The sequence below is a fragment of the Tenrec ecaudatus genome (genome assembly GCF_050624435.1).
Source record: "Tenrec ecaudatus isolate mTenEca1 chromosome 1 unlocalized genomic scaffold, mTenEca1.hap1 SUPER_1_unloc_13, whole genome shotgun sequence".
In the NCBI taxonomy this organism is placed as follows: Eukaryota; Metazoa; Chordata; class Mammalia; order Afrosoricida; family Tenrecidae; genus Tenrec; species Tenrec ecaudatus.
In genome coordinates, this window is record NW_027457553.1 from 1,051,417 (window position 1) to 1,069,310 (window position 17,894).

A 17,894-nucleotide genomic window follows, 5' to 3' on the forward strand; every position below is an offset into this window, starting at 1 on the left:
GTGGGAGGCAAGGGAATAAAGAAAGAAGGTGGCAGGGTTGTGTGAACAATTTATGTGGACCTTCTTTGATGTGTGTTGAAAATAATATTGACTGGTTTTTTCAATACTCACCAAAATTATTTATATCAATCAAGAAAACCTCACTACCCTGGAATCAATTCTGACATATAGCAACCCTTTGGACAGAATATAGAACTGCCCCTGTAGGTTTCCAAGGCTGTAAATCTTTACAGGAGTAGAAAATCTCATCTTTCTCTTGTGGAGTGGGGGTGGGGGAGTTTTGATCTTCTGATCTTGCAGTTAGAAGTCCAACTCATAATCTACTTCACCAACAGGGCTCATCCTTTCATCATTAATCTAGACTGTTTGACCTTCTTGGCTTACTGGATTTTATTTTCTCGCTTTAGAAGACGTGGTACCAAAATACACACCATTTCCTAGCCCCCCAAAAAAATCAAAAGTAAGCAAAAACAAAACAGGAAAAACTAGCAACCCAATCCAAACCAACTAACCTATTTAGCCATATAGATAAAGGATACTTGTAGCCAACCTCTGTGTTGGGGGCAATAGGGATGGATGGGGACTGTGATTAACAGGCACATGTCAGCTCATCCACAGGGGACATTCAAATTCTAGCTCCAGACTGTTGTTGCCTTGGGGAAATGTAAGGATTTTAAGGCCTGATTTTCTGTTTGTAACTGAGATGCTGAGAATATAAAATTCGATGTGAAATCATCAACTTTTCAAATATTGGATCACATTAGTTAACAGCACTTTTCAGGCTGCTCATCATCATACTAGCACATCATTAGGCTAAAATCATATAAAAGACATCTGGTTTGTCCCCTGTGCCCTTTAAGGACAACTGAAACATAAGGACGGGAATGTGACATCCATTCTTCCTCTAGTCCCTCACCCTTTGCCTCCATCGGCTGGCGTTCATAGAAGAGGCAGACGGTTTTGTTCAACTTCAGCATAATCAGAGTCCTGAGAGTTAAACACAATACATATATAATTTCATACTAGTCGTTTTAATATTAGCCCAAACAAAACCAACAAAAACCCAACCCGTTGCTGTTATGTTGGTTCTGGCTCCCGAGGACCCCCTGGGTGCCAGGGAGAAACTACACATCACAGGATTCTCAAGCCTGTGGGCTTCTAGAAGCAGGCCATTAGTTATTTCTTCTGAGGGGTGCAACTGCCCACCTCTTGATACGTTGAGTCCTTAACCATTTGTGCCACCCAGGGTCTCCCAGTCTTTGTATGTGACCCCAAATTCCTTGACAGGCTACCTATAGGAAGGTAGAGTCTATGCCCTTTCCCCTTAAATTGGGATGTTTCATGACCTCTGTGACCAATAGATTATGGAGAAGATGACACTGCGACATCTAGTTTGGGCAACCGCCTTCCCTCCCCCAAAGTGCTTCACAGCTTCTGAAAAATCCCTTCAAAGACTTCTTCTTGAGTACTCACCCTTAGAATGTCCAGCCTCCACGTGCTACCTCTCAGGACACTTCTCAGCACCCGGACACTATGCTGAAAGAAGCCTGAGCCACCTGGAAAGGCCACGTGGAGACACTCCAACCAACAACCCAGCTAAGCACCCAGCTAACGGCCAGCTTCAGCTGCCAGCCCTCTGAGTGCACTTGTAGGCACTGGAGTCACCAGAGGCCCCTGCCCCAGCTCCCATGTGACTGCCAACTCATAGGAGACTCCAAGCACGACCCAGTGGCCTCCCAGCAACCACACGATGATGGTCCTTGTTTGAAGCCACTGCGTTTGGGGAGGGGGCGTTTCTTGCCCAGCCACAGGGATGAGAACCTGCATCTCAACAACATGCAGGTGGGTGAGGGGTCGTCTCTCAAGCAAGGCAGCCTCACCTTCTTGTCAACTCCTGGGGATTTTTGTTGTTCTTGCCACTGCTGCCCCAATTCCCCAGGAGCTAGAGGAAGGCAGGCAGCAGGCCTCAGGTGGCGAGGAGGCAGGAGCCTCTGTGGGATGCAGTTACAATGGGAGACATAACCTTAAAGGCAGGAGCCTGACTTTACCTTTGCCTCTTGGAGATTTGGGATGCAGAACACCTGTCAAATCCCATGTTCTGTCCAACCCTGATCATATGTCTGTCTTATGTTTGCACACAGGACGCAGACTTGTGAACACCCAAAGAACAGGGTCTGGCGCCAAGAAACCAGCGCCACAAGGAACTGATGTTTCTCCAGCAATGGGGAGGGGTGGGATGAGAGGAAGAAAGGAGTACAAATCACTGGATCAAAACACGGTGGGGAAAGGAAGGAGCAAAGGGAGAGAGTGAAGGAGGGAGACTGGGAGGCTGAAGGGAAAAGGCAGGGAAGGAAAGGAGAAAGGTGGGGTTGGGGAGAGAGGAGCGAAGAAGAAATGGATGAGTGCGGGAGGGAAGATGGAAGGTGAAGGCAGGCAGGAAGACGGGAGCAAAGGGAGTGAAGGAAGAAAAGAGAAAGAGAAGGGCAAGAAGAAGAAAGGAAGGTAGGGAAGAAAGGAAGAAAACGAGAAACCTAATGTCAATGGCACCCTCTATGTTTTTATTTCCTGTTTTTCTGAGGTAGCCTCTTCAGCAGAAGCAAATGGGCTGAAGTGCCTCAAACTCCACCTAGGTAGAAAGCACGGGTTTCATTTCGCCAGGGCCTGTGAAAATGTTTGAACTGAGCAGCATTAACACGGAGACAGCGATTACCCCACGTGGCTGTTGCGCTCTGATGATACCAAGGCAACGGGAATGGGGGCTCATTATTTCACCAGGTGACAAAAAAAATTGTATTTTGACGTTTCACCCTGAACGTGGGGAAGGGGGGCGTGGGGGAGGAAGCAGGGGCCCTTTGTGGAGTCTCCTCTTGCCAGTGTGATGCCCCTTGGCCTGCCAACAACCTAAGTCCTGCACGCTGCCAGTGAGGGCCTTGGCTGCAGGCCCTAGCCCAGCATTTCTTATCAGATTTACTGTGACAAGTGATGGGAGAAAAGCAAGATGCTGTTAAGAGCGCATCCGTTCAGACCCTGCTATTTAGAAATTTGGATTTATATTTTGTCAGAGAGAAGTAGCACTGATGTTAATCTTTGTACTACCATGGAAAAAAGTCATTCATAATCTTTTAACAATAATCCATAGTATTTGTGGAGCTCTGAGAAACAAGGGATGGTCAGAAGCATTTTTAGACAGATGTCTCATTTCATCTTCAAAGCAACCCAGTGAGGAATAAGAAAAGTTGGCTTATGACTTCCCTTTTGGAAAGTGAGTCTTTGGAAGCACAGAGAGGTCCAGGTTTGCCCAAGGTCACATAGTCAATAAGTTAGCATTTTTAGACAGATCTCTCATTTCATCTTCAAAGCAACCCAATGAGGAATAAGAAAAGTTGGCTTATGACTTCCCTTTTGGAAAGTGAGTCTTTGGAAGCACAGAAAGGTCTAGGTTTGCCCAAGGTCACATAGGCAATACGCTAGAGAGCCTGGATTTGAACCTGACCGGTCTGCTGCCAGAGGTACTTTTTTTGCTCGTGTTTATTAAGGCAACTTGCAGCTCTGGCAAGTATTCAGATAGAATTGAGGATAATTTTTTTAAACAATTTATTAGGGGCTCATACAACTGTTATCACAGTTCATACATATACATACATCAATTATATAAAGCACATCTGTACAGTCTTTGCCCTAATCACTTTTTCTCCTCTTTTCTTTTTTTTACATTTTATTAGGGACTCATACAACTCTTATCACAATCCATACATATTCATACAACAATTGTATAAAGCACATCCATACATTCCCTACCCAAATCATTCTCAAAGCATTTGCTCTCCACTTAAGCCCTTTGCATCAGGTCCTCTTTTTTTTCCCCTCCCTCTTCATCGCCCCCCTGCCTCATGTGCCCTTGATAATTTATACATCGTTATTTTGTCATATCTTGCCCTATCCGGAGTCTCCCTTCCCCGGTTCTCTGCTGTCCCTCTCCCAGGGAAGAGGTCACATGTGGATCCTTGTAATCAGTTCCCCCTTTCCAACCCACTCACCCTCCACTCTCCCAGCATCACCCCTCACACCCTTGGTCCTGAAGGTATCGTCCACCCTGGATTCCCTGTACCTCCAGCCCTCATATGTACCAGTATACAGCCTCTGCCATATCCAGCCCTAACAGTGCTTCTCTCTATCCTTGTGGAGCCCTGGTGATGGGCTGGGCTGCTAAGTAGTAGGTTAAACAGGCTTTCCCCTCCTGTGAAAAGTTACACTCTCGGGAAACTCACGGGTGCCAGTTCTTCCCTGTCCTCCAGGGTTGCTCTGAATCAAGGTCAACTCAATGGCAGTGAGTTTGGCTTTTTTAATGTCTCTCCCTGTTGTTGTTGTTGTTGTTGTTGATAGTTTGCCATCCAGTTGGTTCTGGTCCATGGCAAACCTATTCACAGCAGAATGTAACAATAACAGCTCCTCCTGCATCCACCCAAGTGTTCCTATGCTCAGTCCTCTTGTTGTAGTCACTGTGTCAATCCAGCTCTTCAAGGGCCTTCAACCTTTTTTTACAGCCCTTCCATTTTTCTAAGCATGATGCCTCTCCAGGGACTGGTCTCCACTGACAACATGTCCAAAGTCTCACCATCCTTACTTCTAATGAGAATTCTGGCCGTACTTCCAAGACAGATTATGTTTGTTCTTTTGGCAGTCCATGGTACTGTCAATATTCTTTGCCAGTACCATGGTTCAAATTCATACAGTTTACCTGGGTCTTCTTCACTCAATGGCAAGCTTTTCACATGCAGATGAGGCAAATGAAAATACCATGGTTTGGATCAGGTGCACTTCCTGCTTAAAGTAACATCCTAACTTTTCAACATTCTAAAGAGCTCTTATGCAGCAGATCTACCCAGTGCATTGTATCTTTTCATCTCTTGACTGCTGCTTCCAGGAGCATTGCTTGTGGATCCAGAGAAGACAAAATCCTTGACAACTTCAAGTTTTTCTCGATTTATCATCATGTTACCTATTGGTTCAGTAGTGAGGATTTTGGTTTTCTTTGTGTTGAGTTGTATCCCACATTGAAGGCTGCAATCCTTGATCTTCACCAGCAAGTGCTTCAAGTCCCCCATCATTGTCAGCAAGCCAAACTGTGTCGTCTGCATATTTTAGGTTGTTAATAATATTTCCTCCAAATCTGATTCTGTGTTCTTCTTCATATAATTTGGCTTCTCTGATTATTTGCTCACCATACAGATGGAAAAAGTGTAATAAGTGGGTGCAACCTGGATGCACACCTTTCTTGATTCTTAAACCATGCAATCTACCCTTGTTCTATTTGTGCTGCTGCTTCTTAATCCATGTACAAGTTTCACATGAGCAAGACAATGTGTTCTGGAATTCCCTTCTCAAAAGTATGCATGTTTTGTTATGATCCACACAGTCAGATACCTTGGGTGTTAATAAAACATAAGTAAACATCTTTTGGGTATTCACTGCTTTCAGGCAAGATCCATCTGATATCTATTATCCGTTGTTCCACATCCTCTTCTGAATCTGGCTTAAATCTCTGGGAAACCAAACTTACTGCCTTGTAGTTGATGACAACTCATCCTGACCCTATAGTATAGGGTAGAACTAACTGCCCCTGTGAGTTTCTGAGACTGTAACTCATTATGGGAGTAGAAAACTTGCCTTTCTCCCACGGAGTGACTGGTGGTTTTGAACTGCTAACCTTGGGGTTTGCAATCCAACCTGTAACCACTGTGCCACGATGGCTCTTGAATGCTGAATATGGTAACTTTCTGTCAATGAATTAATGCAACTGTTGTTGTATTAGCTTCAGTACAATTTGACTCACATGTGATGCCAATGATAGTGTTACATAATTTGACCATTCCGTTGGTCTCCCTTCTTTGGTATGTATACACATATGGATCTCTTCCAGTCTGTTAGCCAAGTAGCTGTATTCCAAATTTCCTGACACAGATGAGTGAGTGCTGCCAGTGCTTTATCAGCTTGTGGAAACATTTCAATAGATATTCCAGCAATTCCTGGCATCTTGTTTTGGGCTAGTGCTTTCCATGCATATTGTATTTCTTCTTTCCTGACCATTGGTTCTTGCTCATATGTTACCTCCTGAAATGGTTGAATGTTGGTCTATTCTTTTTGATACAGTGACTCCATATTGTTTCCATCTTCCTCAGATGTTTCCTTCATCATTCAATATTTTGCCCATAGAATTTTTTAATATTGCACTTCGAGACTTGACATTTTTCTTCAGTTCTTTCAGTTTAAGATATGCTGAATATGTTCTGTTTTGGTTTTCTAACTCTAGGCCTTTGCACATTTTGTGATAATATTTTACTTTGTATTCTCGAGTTGTCCTTTGAAATTTTCTATTTAGCTCTTTACTTCATCATTTCTTCCATTTGCCTTAGCTACTCTCTGATTAAGAGTAAGTTTCAGAGTCTCTTCTGACATGCACTTGTATTTTTTCTTTATTTCCTTTTTTTTAAAAATGACACTGTGCTTTATTCAGAGATGTTCTCAAAATTTGTTGGGTTATTATCAAGGTTGTATATTGACTCTCGTGTACTTGTTTGCATTTTCTTGAACTTCAACTTGAGCTCACATATGAACAATTGCTGATCTGTTCCACATTCAGCCCCTGGACTTGTTTCAGTTGCTGATATTGAGCTTCTTTTATTGTCTGTTCCCACAGGTGTAGTCAATTTGATTTCTGTGTATTCCATCTGGAGAAGTCCACATTTATGGTCACCTTTTTTGTTGTTGATCATATGTTTGAAGAAATCTTTAATCATGCAAAATTCTAACATACAATCAAGATAAATTGGTAATTATTGGTGATTGGAGTGCAAATGTTGGAACCAAAGAGGAAAGAACAGAAGTTGGAAAACATAGTATATGCTATCAGCAATTTATTGGTCTTGCAAACTCTGTCATGCGATCTCCAGCTTGGTTTCTATCACCAAGACCATATGTTTCAACTACTGATCCTTCCTCTTTGTTTTCAACTTTTGCATTCCAATAGCATTTTGATAGCAAGTCTGACAAATTTGGGACTGAATATGGTGGTAGAATTATTCAGTTTCTGCATCACCAGCTTTGGGTGGCTGGTGCATAAATTTGAACAATAGTTGTATTGATTGGTTCTCCTTGAAGGGGGCTAGATAGCATCCTATCAAAGATAGCATTGTACATTAAAATAGATCTTAAAATGTCCTTTTGATGATGAATGCAATGTTGTTTCTCTTGATTGTGTCATTTCCAGCAGAGTAAACCATAAGATTTTCTGTTTCAAAATGGTCAATATCAGTCCCTTTCAGCTAACTAATGCTTACAATATCAATCTTTATGTATTCCATTTCCTTTTTAATGACTTCCAATGTCCCTAGATTCATATTTCATACATCCCAAGTTTCAATTATTAATGACGATATGAACTGTTTCTCCTCATTTTGAGTTGTGGCCCATCAGCAAATGAAGGTCCTGATGGCTATCCTCGATTTGCATCATTATGGTCGACTTGCCTATGAAAAGTCAGCTCTTCCTCTTCCTCAGCCGTATTTTGAGTACTTTCCAAGTTGAAGAGCTCATCTTCTGGCACACGTTCTGACAATGTTCTTCTGTTGTTCATGGGGGGTCTAGTAACTGACAGTGTTGCTGCTATCCATAGGGTTTTCAATGGCTCATTTTTCCCACGCGGGCAGCCAATTCCTTCTTCATTGTCTGTTCTTTGTCTGGAAGCTCTTTGGGTGACCCTGCTGGTATATGAAATGCCAATCACATAGCTCCCAGTATCACACAAAACAAAAGTCACCACAGTACCACAAAATGCCAGACAAGTGATGGACCTCTATTCTTAGTGAGGCGTGGCCTGGTGGGAGGAGTGGGCCCTTAGGTGGTTCTGATCCACTTACTGGAACAAATACTGTTAGTTCTTATTTCATAAATGTGAAATACATAAAAGAAACCCCCCAAAATATCCTCCAATTCAGACTTTCTGCCTTTTAAAAGAGGATAACCCACTCTGATTCAAAGTCATTGAGGTGTTTTGTTTTCCCCTCCCTCTGAGGCTACAGAGACTAGACTAATCACAGCTGAGGTGGAGCGACTGAAATGACTTAAAGCACCAGCTACAGTCAACAGCTACAGACTGACAGAGCTGCTCGGCCAAGAGCTGAGGGTTCTCAACTCCCACTTCTACTGATGGGCACAGCCAGTGGCCTCTGGGAGTTGACTGGAACCCAGCAGCCAGCTGTGAGGAGCAAGCTAATTCATCTCAGCCTGGCCCAGGTCATCAAGTCACTGAAGGAGTATCGGGAAAGAGGGAAGAAATTTGGGGTCCCACATTTGGCCACAGACAAAAGTTGTTCTGTGTTTAGACAGTAGTTCTGGGCCTGAGTTTGGGGCAGGTGTGATGAAGGAAAGTCGGCTCCCTCCCTGCATCTGGGAACAGATGGTGGGGCTGCCCTGGAAACAGCAGGCCAGTCAGCTGGAGCAAAAAAGGCTTGGACTCTAAAGCCCTGGCAGGGCAGATTGAAGCTACCTGGAATGTTTTTTCTTAACCCAATGGCTCCTGATACCCTCACCACCCCCAACTAGGTAAAAGGGAAGAAAGATGCATTTTCTTTACAGAGGCAACTTTCTAGAAAGGAGACCAGCCCACCAGCTGTGAAAGGTCCCCTTAAAACATTTTACTTTGAGCAGGAGGAAGAAATGTTGAGATTCCCAGAGCCACTTGGAATTGTGGATCCTCTAGTTTAGGTTCCAGTGATGCCAGATCAATTTTTCTAAAGAAAGTCAAAATTCCTATTTTCTTAAAAACCTCCTGATTTTTTCAAAGGCGATTCAATAACATTGGATAGAAGCCAGGTAGGCCAAAGAGCCTTGATGGCACAGTGGGTTATGTGTTGTGCAGCTAACTAGAAGGTCAGTAGTTTAAAACCACCAGTCACACTGGGGGAGCGGGGGGTGGGGGATAGGGTGGGGAGGCTGTGCAGAGATGAGACTTTCTACTCCATATAGATTTTCAGCCTCGGAAAACCACAGGGGCAGTTCTGCTCGGTCTGTGAGTTGGAATCTTCTAGATGGCAGTGAATAAGCAGGCCAACCAGAGTCCACACAGGTCCTCATTTGACCATGGGAGTCCCCAGTCTGTGACCCTCACAGAATCGACCTTTGTGTATCGATGTTACAAGTGAGATCCAGAGAAGGGAACGCCTGTCCCCTTGAGGAGCACCGAGTTGACCTTCCAGTCTCCAACCTGTAGTAGACACTCCCGGTGCTCCTTCTCTTCACTCCCAAATTCCTGATTCCGTGTACTTGCCTCAGTCACCAAGGGACAGCTCTGAAGGTCCCTTTGCTGGTGCTGGCTGAATGTGCTGAGGAACATATGCCCCTGGGAACAGCCCTGACGAGGCCCCTCAGTCCTTGGATGGCAAAACTCTGAGAGGCGTGTGCTATACCTACCCCTGGAGACTTCCTAAGTGATTAAGCAGCAGGTTCCCAGGTTTGTAATTGGATTCACAATCTATTTGTTATCGGTGGCCTTCCCTCCACTGGCTCACAATGCCACTTCATTACCTGCATGCTCAGAGTTTCCTAAATAAGCTCATTGCCTTTAAGTCTTTGGCCAGGATCTGCTTCAGTGAGAACCCAAACTAAGCCCAGGTCTGAATCATTATGTGTCCTTCCTGCCATCCAGTTGATGCCGACTCATGGCGACTCTATAGGATAGGGTAGAACTGCACCTGTGAGTTTCTGAGACTGGAACTCTTTTTTTAAAAAAACATTTTATTAGAGGCTCATACAACTCTTATTACAATCCATACATATACATACATAAATTGTATAAATCATATCTGTACATTCTTTGCCCTAATCACTCTCAAAGCATTTGCTCTCCACTTAAGCCCTTTGCATCAGGTCCTCTTTTTTTTACCCTCCCTCCCGCTCCCCACTTCCTCATGAGCCCTTGATAATCCACAGATTGTTATTTTGTCATATCTTGCCCTATCCGGAGTCTCCCTCCCCCCCTTCTCTGTCGTCTGTCTTCCAGGGAGGAGGTTACATGGGGATCCTTGTAATCTGTTGCCCGTTTCCAACCCACTCACCCTCCACTCTCCCAGTATCGCCCCTCACACTCCTGGTCCTGAAGGTATCATCCACCATCGATTCCCTGTGCCTCCAGCTCCTATATGTACCTGTGTACAACCTCTGCCCTATCCAGTCCTGCAAAGTACAATACGGATCATGGTAGTTGGTGGGAGGAAGCATCCAGAATCTGGGGGAAAGCTGTGTTTTTCATTGGTACTACATCGCACCCTGACTGACCCATCTCCTCTCCGAAACCCCTCTGTGAGGGGATCTCCAGTGGCCAGCAAATGGGCTTTGGGTCGCCACTCTGAACTTCCCCCTTCATTCACAATTATGTATATATATATATATATATATATATATATATATATATATATATATATATATATATATATATACCATATATATACCATATATATACCATATATATGTTATATACATATTTTGCATGATGCCTTATACCTGGTCCCTTTGGCACCTTGTGATCGCACAGGCTGGTGTGCTTCCTCCATGTGGGCTTTTTTGCTTCTGAGCTAGAGGGCCGCTTGTTCACCTTCAAGCCTTTAAGACCCCAGACACTATCTCTTTTGATAGCCGGGCACCATCAGCTTTCTTCGCCACATTTGCTTATGCACCCGTTTGTCTTCGGCAATCGTATCATGGAGGTGTGCAGCCAATGCTGTGATTTTTTTGTTCTTTGATTCCTGATAACTGATCCCTTTGGGGCCTCATGATCACACAGGCTGGTGTGCTCTTCCATGTGGGCTTTGTTGCTTCTGAGCCAGATGGCTGCTTGTTTATCTTCAAGTCTTTAAGATCTCAGACACTATCTCTTTTGATAGCCGGGCACCATCAGCTTTCTTCACCACATTTACTTGTTCACCAGCTTTGGCTTCAGCAGTTGTGTCGGGAGGATGAGCATTGTAGAGTGCCAATTGAATAAAAGAAAGTATTCATGCATTGAGGGAGTGCTTGCGTTAAGCCCCAAGGTCCTGCCGCCACCTTAACACTAAACCTATAAATATAGACCCATAGATCTATTTCCCCATCCATATATATATTTATTTATTTATTTATTTATATACATATATATATATATATATAATTTGCATGTACATGTCTTTGTCTAGACCTCTATAAATGCACTTTGACTCCTAGCTCTTTCCTCCATCTCCCTTGACTTTCCTCCTCTCCCACTACCATGCTCCGTCCCCACCTGGGTTACAGCTATACCTCTTCTTTACGTAACCTTACCCTTGAGCATTCCCTACCAGGCCTGCCACTTCCCCCTCACTACCATTTTGAGTCCCATGTTGTTCCCTTGTCCCTGTGTTTGTTAACACCACTTCCTTACCTCCCCCGCACCTCCCCCTATCCCAAGTGCCCCCGGAACTGTCGGTCCTGTTGTTTTTCCTCCAGATAGTTCATCCAGCCTGTCTTATTTAGACAGACCTGTGGAGACACTAACATGCACGAAAACAAGACAGAGGAAAACAAAGCAACAGTATACAACCAGACAACAAAACAACAAAAACAAACCACTGACAAAGAACAAAACAAAACACATCAAGAAAGAAGAGCTTGTAGTTAGTTCAAGGATCATTTGTTGGACCTTAGGAGTGTTTTCCAATCCAGTCTGTTGAGGCACCACAACCTGGCCCCAAAGTCCACTTTCAGCATTCCCTGGGGACCTTGCCACTCCATTCCCTTGCTGTTCCACTGCACTCCACCACACTTTGCCTCGGTGTGGTGGAATCAGGTTAGGTGCCATTCGCACACTGTGTCTCCAGTGCTGTCCCCTGTATCACCCTTGGTCACTGAGGGGCATCATGTCTCATAGTGGGGCCAGCCATGTTGTTCTCTTTGTCTGCTCTGAGACTGGAACTCTTTAGGGAAGTAGAAAGCCTCATCTTTCTCCCTTGGAGTGGCTGGGGATTTCAAATTTGCCATTTCAGACATTGCATTTAGCAGCCCAACACATAACCCCTATACCCCACCATAGCTACAGAAAACAATAAAGAAACAAAATCCAACAACACTCATTGCCATTGGGTGCATAACAATCCTATCGAGAGAAAATACTCCGGCTTCCTGGGTTTCCAAGGCTATAACTCTTTGTAAAAATAAAATTGTGTTATGTTTTCAGTGAAAGTTTACATAACCGATTAGATTTTCATTTAACAAATTCTCTACTTGTTTAGTGACATTAGTTACGTTTTTCAATAAAAAGGAAAGCAGAAAATTAAATAAAGAACAAATGGAAAATGTGTTAAGAGTAAAGACAAATGATAAGATGTTAATTTTTAACCTAATCATATCTGCAACAATACACTTTCTGATGTACTGGCGATGAGCAGGGTTTAATCCCATCCCTGGTGAATGGTCCCAGGGGATTTAATGGAGGCTTATTCTCTGTGGAATCTCTGCCAATGCATTTTGAGTTTTTATACTCTTTATGGGAGAAGAAAGCCTCATCTTTCTCCAAAGGAGTGACTGGTGAATTCCAACTGCTGACCTTGCAGTTAATATCCCAACACATAAACCATTATGCCACCAGAAGAGAGATTTGTCTCTAGGTGCCTTCCAATGCAAGCACTACAATTATGCAAGGAGGATATTTTTTTCTGTACTGGAGCCAGGTCAAGTCAGAACCAGTGTGTCCATGGTTTGCAGCGAAGTCAGAGGAAGAAGAGGGTAGACTGTCTATAACTTCTCATAGTCCAGGGAAATGCTAGGCCTGGAAGGGGGCATGCTGGCTCAACCATATTCAGAAAATCTGCATACTAACCTCCCCGGCTCAAATAATTACCAGCACCATGTCTCTGAATATCACCTAAAAGCAAAATAGTGAAAGCACCATTTCCATTTCATAATACTTTTACTAAAAGTAAAGTTCAATTCAGTGATGTGAAGAAGCTGGAAAAATTATCTTCTCATTTCTTTCTTTTTCTTTCCCTCCCTTTCCCCTTCTTCTCCACAGAACTTAGAGGCAGAAGGAATAAAGGCAGCATGGCACCAGCTGGAGGACACCGTGGGATCAGGGTCACCATTTAACTCATGCTTCTCCAGTTTGGAGGGGCAACTGGATGTCCTCGTTTGTGAATTTGCTTATTAATCTTTTTGAGTTAACAAGGTCATGGTAAAAAAGGATTGTTGGTGTTTTTGTTAGGAACCTTCTAGTCCAGTCCAACTCATAGTGACTCAATGCATCAGTGCAGAGCTCTCTAGACCAATGGTTCTCAACCTGTGGGACCCTTGCACAGGGTGACTGTAACAAAATTACAGTTATGAAGCAGCAATGAGAATATTTTTATGGTTGTGGAGGTCACCACAACATGAGGAACTGTATGAAAGGGTTGTGGCATTAGGAAGTTTGAGAACCACTGCTCTAGGCTTCTCTATGATGTAATCTTTACAAGAATGGGTTGCCTGTTTTTTCTTCCAAGAACAGAGCAACTGGTGGGTTCAAACCTTCAACCTTTTGGATAGCAGCTGAGCACTTAACCATTGTGCCTCCAGGGCTCATTGATAAACTCTATTAGAGGGTCTTAACCATTGCAACCCCATGGATCCTTTTGGCATTTAGGAAAGGCTATGGAACACCTGCCCACTCCCCAGAATAATATTTCCAAATACCTCCAATGAAATACAGAATCACAAAGCACAAATTGTATTGAAATGCAGTGATAAAAATAAAAGACATTGGATTTGTGGCAAATATACATGTTAATAAATACATTAAATATGATCTGATGGTGGGTCTAAAAAACCAAACCCACACCATTGAGTTGATCCTGACTCACTGTGACCCTATATAAAATTCCTCAGGCTAAATCTTTACAGGAGCAGATCATCTCACCTTCCTCTCAGAGAACAACTGGTGCCTTTGAACTGCCAACCTTGAGGTTACCTGCCTAATGGCTCACCCACAGCGTCACCGTGATTTCTAGATAGTGATGAGCATGAACTGTACTCAACGATGGCTGCAACGACTAGCATGGTGTGTGAAAGCATGTAGAATTTCTCTCGGTGGTATTTACATGGCTCATCTGAACACAGCTGTGGACATGCTAAACTGCCCTGCAAGCTTAGGGAAACTAACTCAACCAGGATTGTCCCCCATCCAATTTTACATTGCTCCCCAGCCTGCTGGGGCTCAGTGGCTCAGTGTTAGGGTCCCTTGTCTAGATACCAGGGCTGGCATGGAGAAAGTCATTCCTCTGCTGCCTTCTAGTGTGTGGGGGAAGATATTAGTGTTATGCCTTGACAGGAAATTGCTGGATTTTCCTGGCAGCCACATTCTTAATAACCATTTACTGGATACTTATTATATTCTGAGGGTAAATTGGTGGTTCAGTTGTAGAATTCTCCTTTTCCATGTGGGAGATCTGGGTTTGAGTCCAAGACAATGCAACTCATGTGCATCCAACACTCATTTGTCAGGGGGATGCTTGGTTATTGCTATGGTACCAAACTGATTTCTGTGTTACTATGATACTGAAATGGCAGGGGTCGGTCCTAGGTCTTAGTCATCTTGGTGCTGTGAGGGGTGGGAGGGCAGCGGCCTTCCCACCTGGGGAAATGCGCAGGCTGGCCCTCCCATTTTCGAAGCCATTTGAAATTACTGCACGGATCAGCTAGCTCCCTGGGGTGGAGCATACACAGGGTATTCTGTGGGGTAGAGGTGAGATGTGGGAGGGTCGTCAGTACCCTTCCGCAAAGGGGAGCTTCACTTCTACCTCCACTTCCCCTCCCAAACCAGCTGCACTCGCCTGGCTGCAGAGCAGTCCAGGGGTTCGCCCCAATTCTTCACAGCCCACTGACCCTCCGGGGCATTCCTTGCCTTTAGGAGGCCCCGGTTGGTATCAGGGCCCGAGCCTCCACATTCTACTCCCATGTCCCCTTAAGAGACCCCTAGCATTGTCTGTTACCGCCCCCCCTCCCCACCCCCACCCGCGCACACCTCAGCCAGCCCTGGTGCAACCACCTGTGGACATTGCTGCAGGACAGTAAGCCCTTGGCTGGGCAAACATAGCAGCCTGACCCCCTTTCCTCAGGCCTCCCCCTCTTCTCCCACCCTGGTCCCCACCAGGCTGCTGTAGTCTAGAGGCTACCTGCTCTCTGTATCCTGAGAGAAGCACAGTCAGAAGCTTGTGTGGGAATTTCCTTATGGTTTACAGGGCGCCGGCCCACCTTCTAAGGACCTTGGCTATGAGATGAAACCTTCCTACATGCAGACGCACACGTGCACACACACGCACACGCATGCACGTGGCTCCATGTTCTTTGCTTGAGTACTTGAATGGCTGCTGTGTGCTTGATTCTGCCTCACAACCTGCCCCAGCTTCACCACCTGGCTTGTGTACAATTCAATGATTGGCACAGAAGAGATGGGATACACCAAAACCAATTCTGGATTCTTGGTGTCCCGCCCTAGCTAGTGGGAGATGCTTCGGGGGAACCTGGTCTGGCAGGCAGGAGCCTCCCCAGGTGCTGGAGGTTGCATAAGAAGGCCTAGGGACCAAGAGAAACACTGGAAAGGTGGGAAGTGGGCCAGGTAAGTGGCAGAGGTGTGAGGCTAGATTAGTATTGAACGGGTGGGGCAGTGATTAGAATCAAGAGGGGACAGACGTGAAGTACGGTAGGCAGCAGAGAGAGACCAAGTAATGAGCATTGGTTGTCAGAGTTGGGTGAAGATTGTGTGTCTCTGGCCCCTGTGGCTTCCCTCTGCCCCCGAAAGGTCAGGGCAGCTTTAGCACAGCTTCAGGCTGCAGAGGCCACTCACCACCAGCTTGGATAGCCCTCCAGACCCTGCTGACTGCATAGGCGGAAGGGAACCGGGCACTGAAGGATGCCTGGCCCTGTCACATCAGCTGCTCTGCACCTGACAGATAAAAGCCTATGTCACCCCACTTTCTACCACCCCAGTCATCTGCATGGGCAAACTGCAATGTGGCCGCGACCTCCGGCCCTCATAAAGGCCAAAGTGGTCCCTGCAGGGCTGCCCCTGCCAGCAGCCCTGTGAGGGTTGGTCATCCCTCAGCTCACAGCAGCCACATCCTACCCAAAGTACGGCTCTAGCCTCGCCCTCTGGGCATGCCTTTCCCCATCCTCAGCCACCCTTCCCTGTGCAAGGAGGGGACTATGCTCATACAAAGGACTTGTTTTAGAAGGTGGGTTCCTTTCCCCTCCCCCTTGGCTAGGGTCAGGCTGGCGCCCATCCCCCTCTGAACGTCTGAGGCCCCTGGCAAGCGCCACCCCTTCCAGATTTGCCCCGCCCAGGATTGAGGGCCCTTACTTATAACTTCTCCTTCGTCCTGGCCATGGCGCTTTCCTCCTCCTCGGGCTCGTATGGGCTCTGGGCTGTTTTTAACGTGTCCGTTTGTATTGATGTATGGAATTGTCAATAAACACAATCATTTATTACTTTGGGATGCCGGCCTGTGAAGCAGAAGGAGGTCTTGCTCCCAGGGCGGCGCGGGGGCGGGGCCTTGGGGCGGGATGTCGCTGTGGGCGGGAGCTCGGTGATCTGGGGGCGTGGCCCTGTGGGGGCGTGGCGGGGCCTCGGGAGGGCCTTTCCGGACTCTTGGCGGCAGGGTCATGGCGGAGGCGGCTTTGGAAGCCCTGCGCAGGCAGTTACAGGAATTCCCGGCCGCGGCAAGGGGTGAGTGGACTCTTCGGAGCGCTCAACGTCCTCGCCTCGCCCGCGGAGCTGCTCCGGGCCGCGGGCGTGGCCTTAGGCTTAGTGGGGACCGGGCGCCAGAACCGGGTGCGCCCCTACCGCGACCTCAGCTCCCAGGCCACGCCCGCCTAGTCACTGGTTCCCCTGGTCCCTTCGCCACTTGCGCGGGCTGCTTGTGGCCCCACCCATCGCTTTTCGGGTGCGCTCTCCCTCCTGCCCCACATGTTCACAGTGGTTTCCGGGGGTGTGGACGTGTGTGTAGTGAAAATACCACAAAACCGTTTTCTACTTCAACAGTATGTGCTCAGTGACGCTAATTACATCCATTACACTCGGCGACCTTCACCACTATCCGTTTTGGAGGAAATTTCCACCACACTGCACAGCAGAGCTGTGAGGGACTTGGGGCCTGTTTTGAGCCCGGTTCTGTCCTGTTGTCGTTCTTGCCTTTCCTGGCCTTTCCTGACCTGAAAGCATGTCCGGTGCCTCTGAGTCGGTTCTTACTCTTAATGACCCTCCATGTACAACAGCATGAAACACTGCCCATCCCGGACCATCATTCAGATGCACCCAGGCTGCTTAGAACAGGCCTCCCTGTTCTGTGTCCAACTTTCACCTGCTCAGGAGGGGATTGAAAATAACACGGCTTGGGTCAGGTGCACGTCTGTCCTCAAAGTCACATTCTTGCTTTTCAACATTTGAGGGGTCTTGTGTAGCAGATATACCAATGCAATGCATCATTTGATTCAGAAATGCTGCTGCTTCCATGGGCATTGATTGTGGGTTTGAGCAAGGCGAACCCTTGACCTCTTCAACCCTTTCTTCATTGATCATGACGTTACCTATTGGTCAGTTTGTGAGGATTTTGATCTTTACATTGAGTAGTAATCCACCCTGAGGACTACAATCCTCGGTCTTCATCAGCAAGGGCTTCAGGTCTTCCTCACTTTCAGCAAGCAAGGTTGTGTGACCTGCATATCACAGGTTGTTGACAAGCCTTCTTCCAATCCCGATGCAGCTTTCTTCTTGTAATCCAGCATTTCTAATTACTTGCTTGACATACAGAATGTGTAATTATGGTGAGAGGATACAACGCTGACACACACCTTTTCGGAGT

General features: G+C 46.0%; 2 pseudogenes; one reads left to right on the forward strand and one right to left on the reverse strand.

The window, feature by feature from the left end:
• Positions 1 to 16,697, reverse strand: part of LOC142435732 (large ribosomal subunit protein uL3 pseudogene) — a 136,400-nt pseudogene extending 119,703 nt beyond the window's left edge.
• Positions 16,696 to 17,894, forward strand: part of LOC142435733 (cytosolic phospholipase A2 beta-like) — a 33,097-nt pseudogene continuing 31,898 nt past the window's right edge.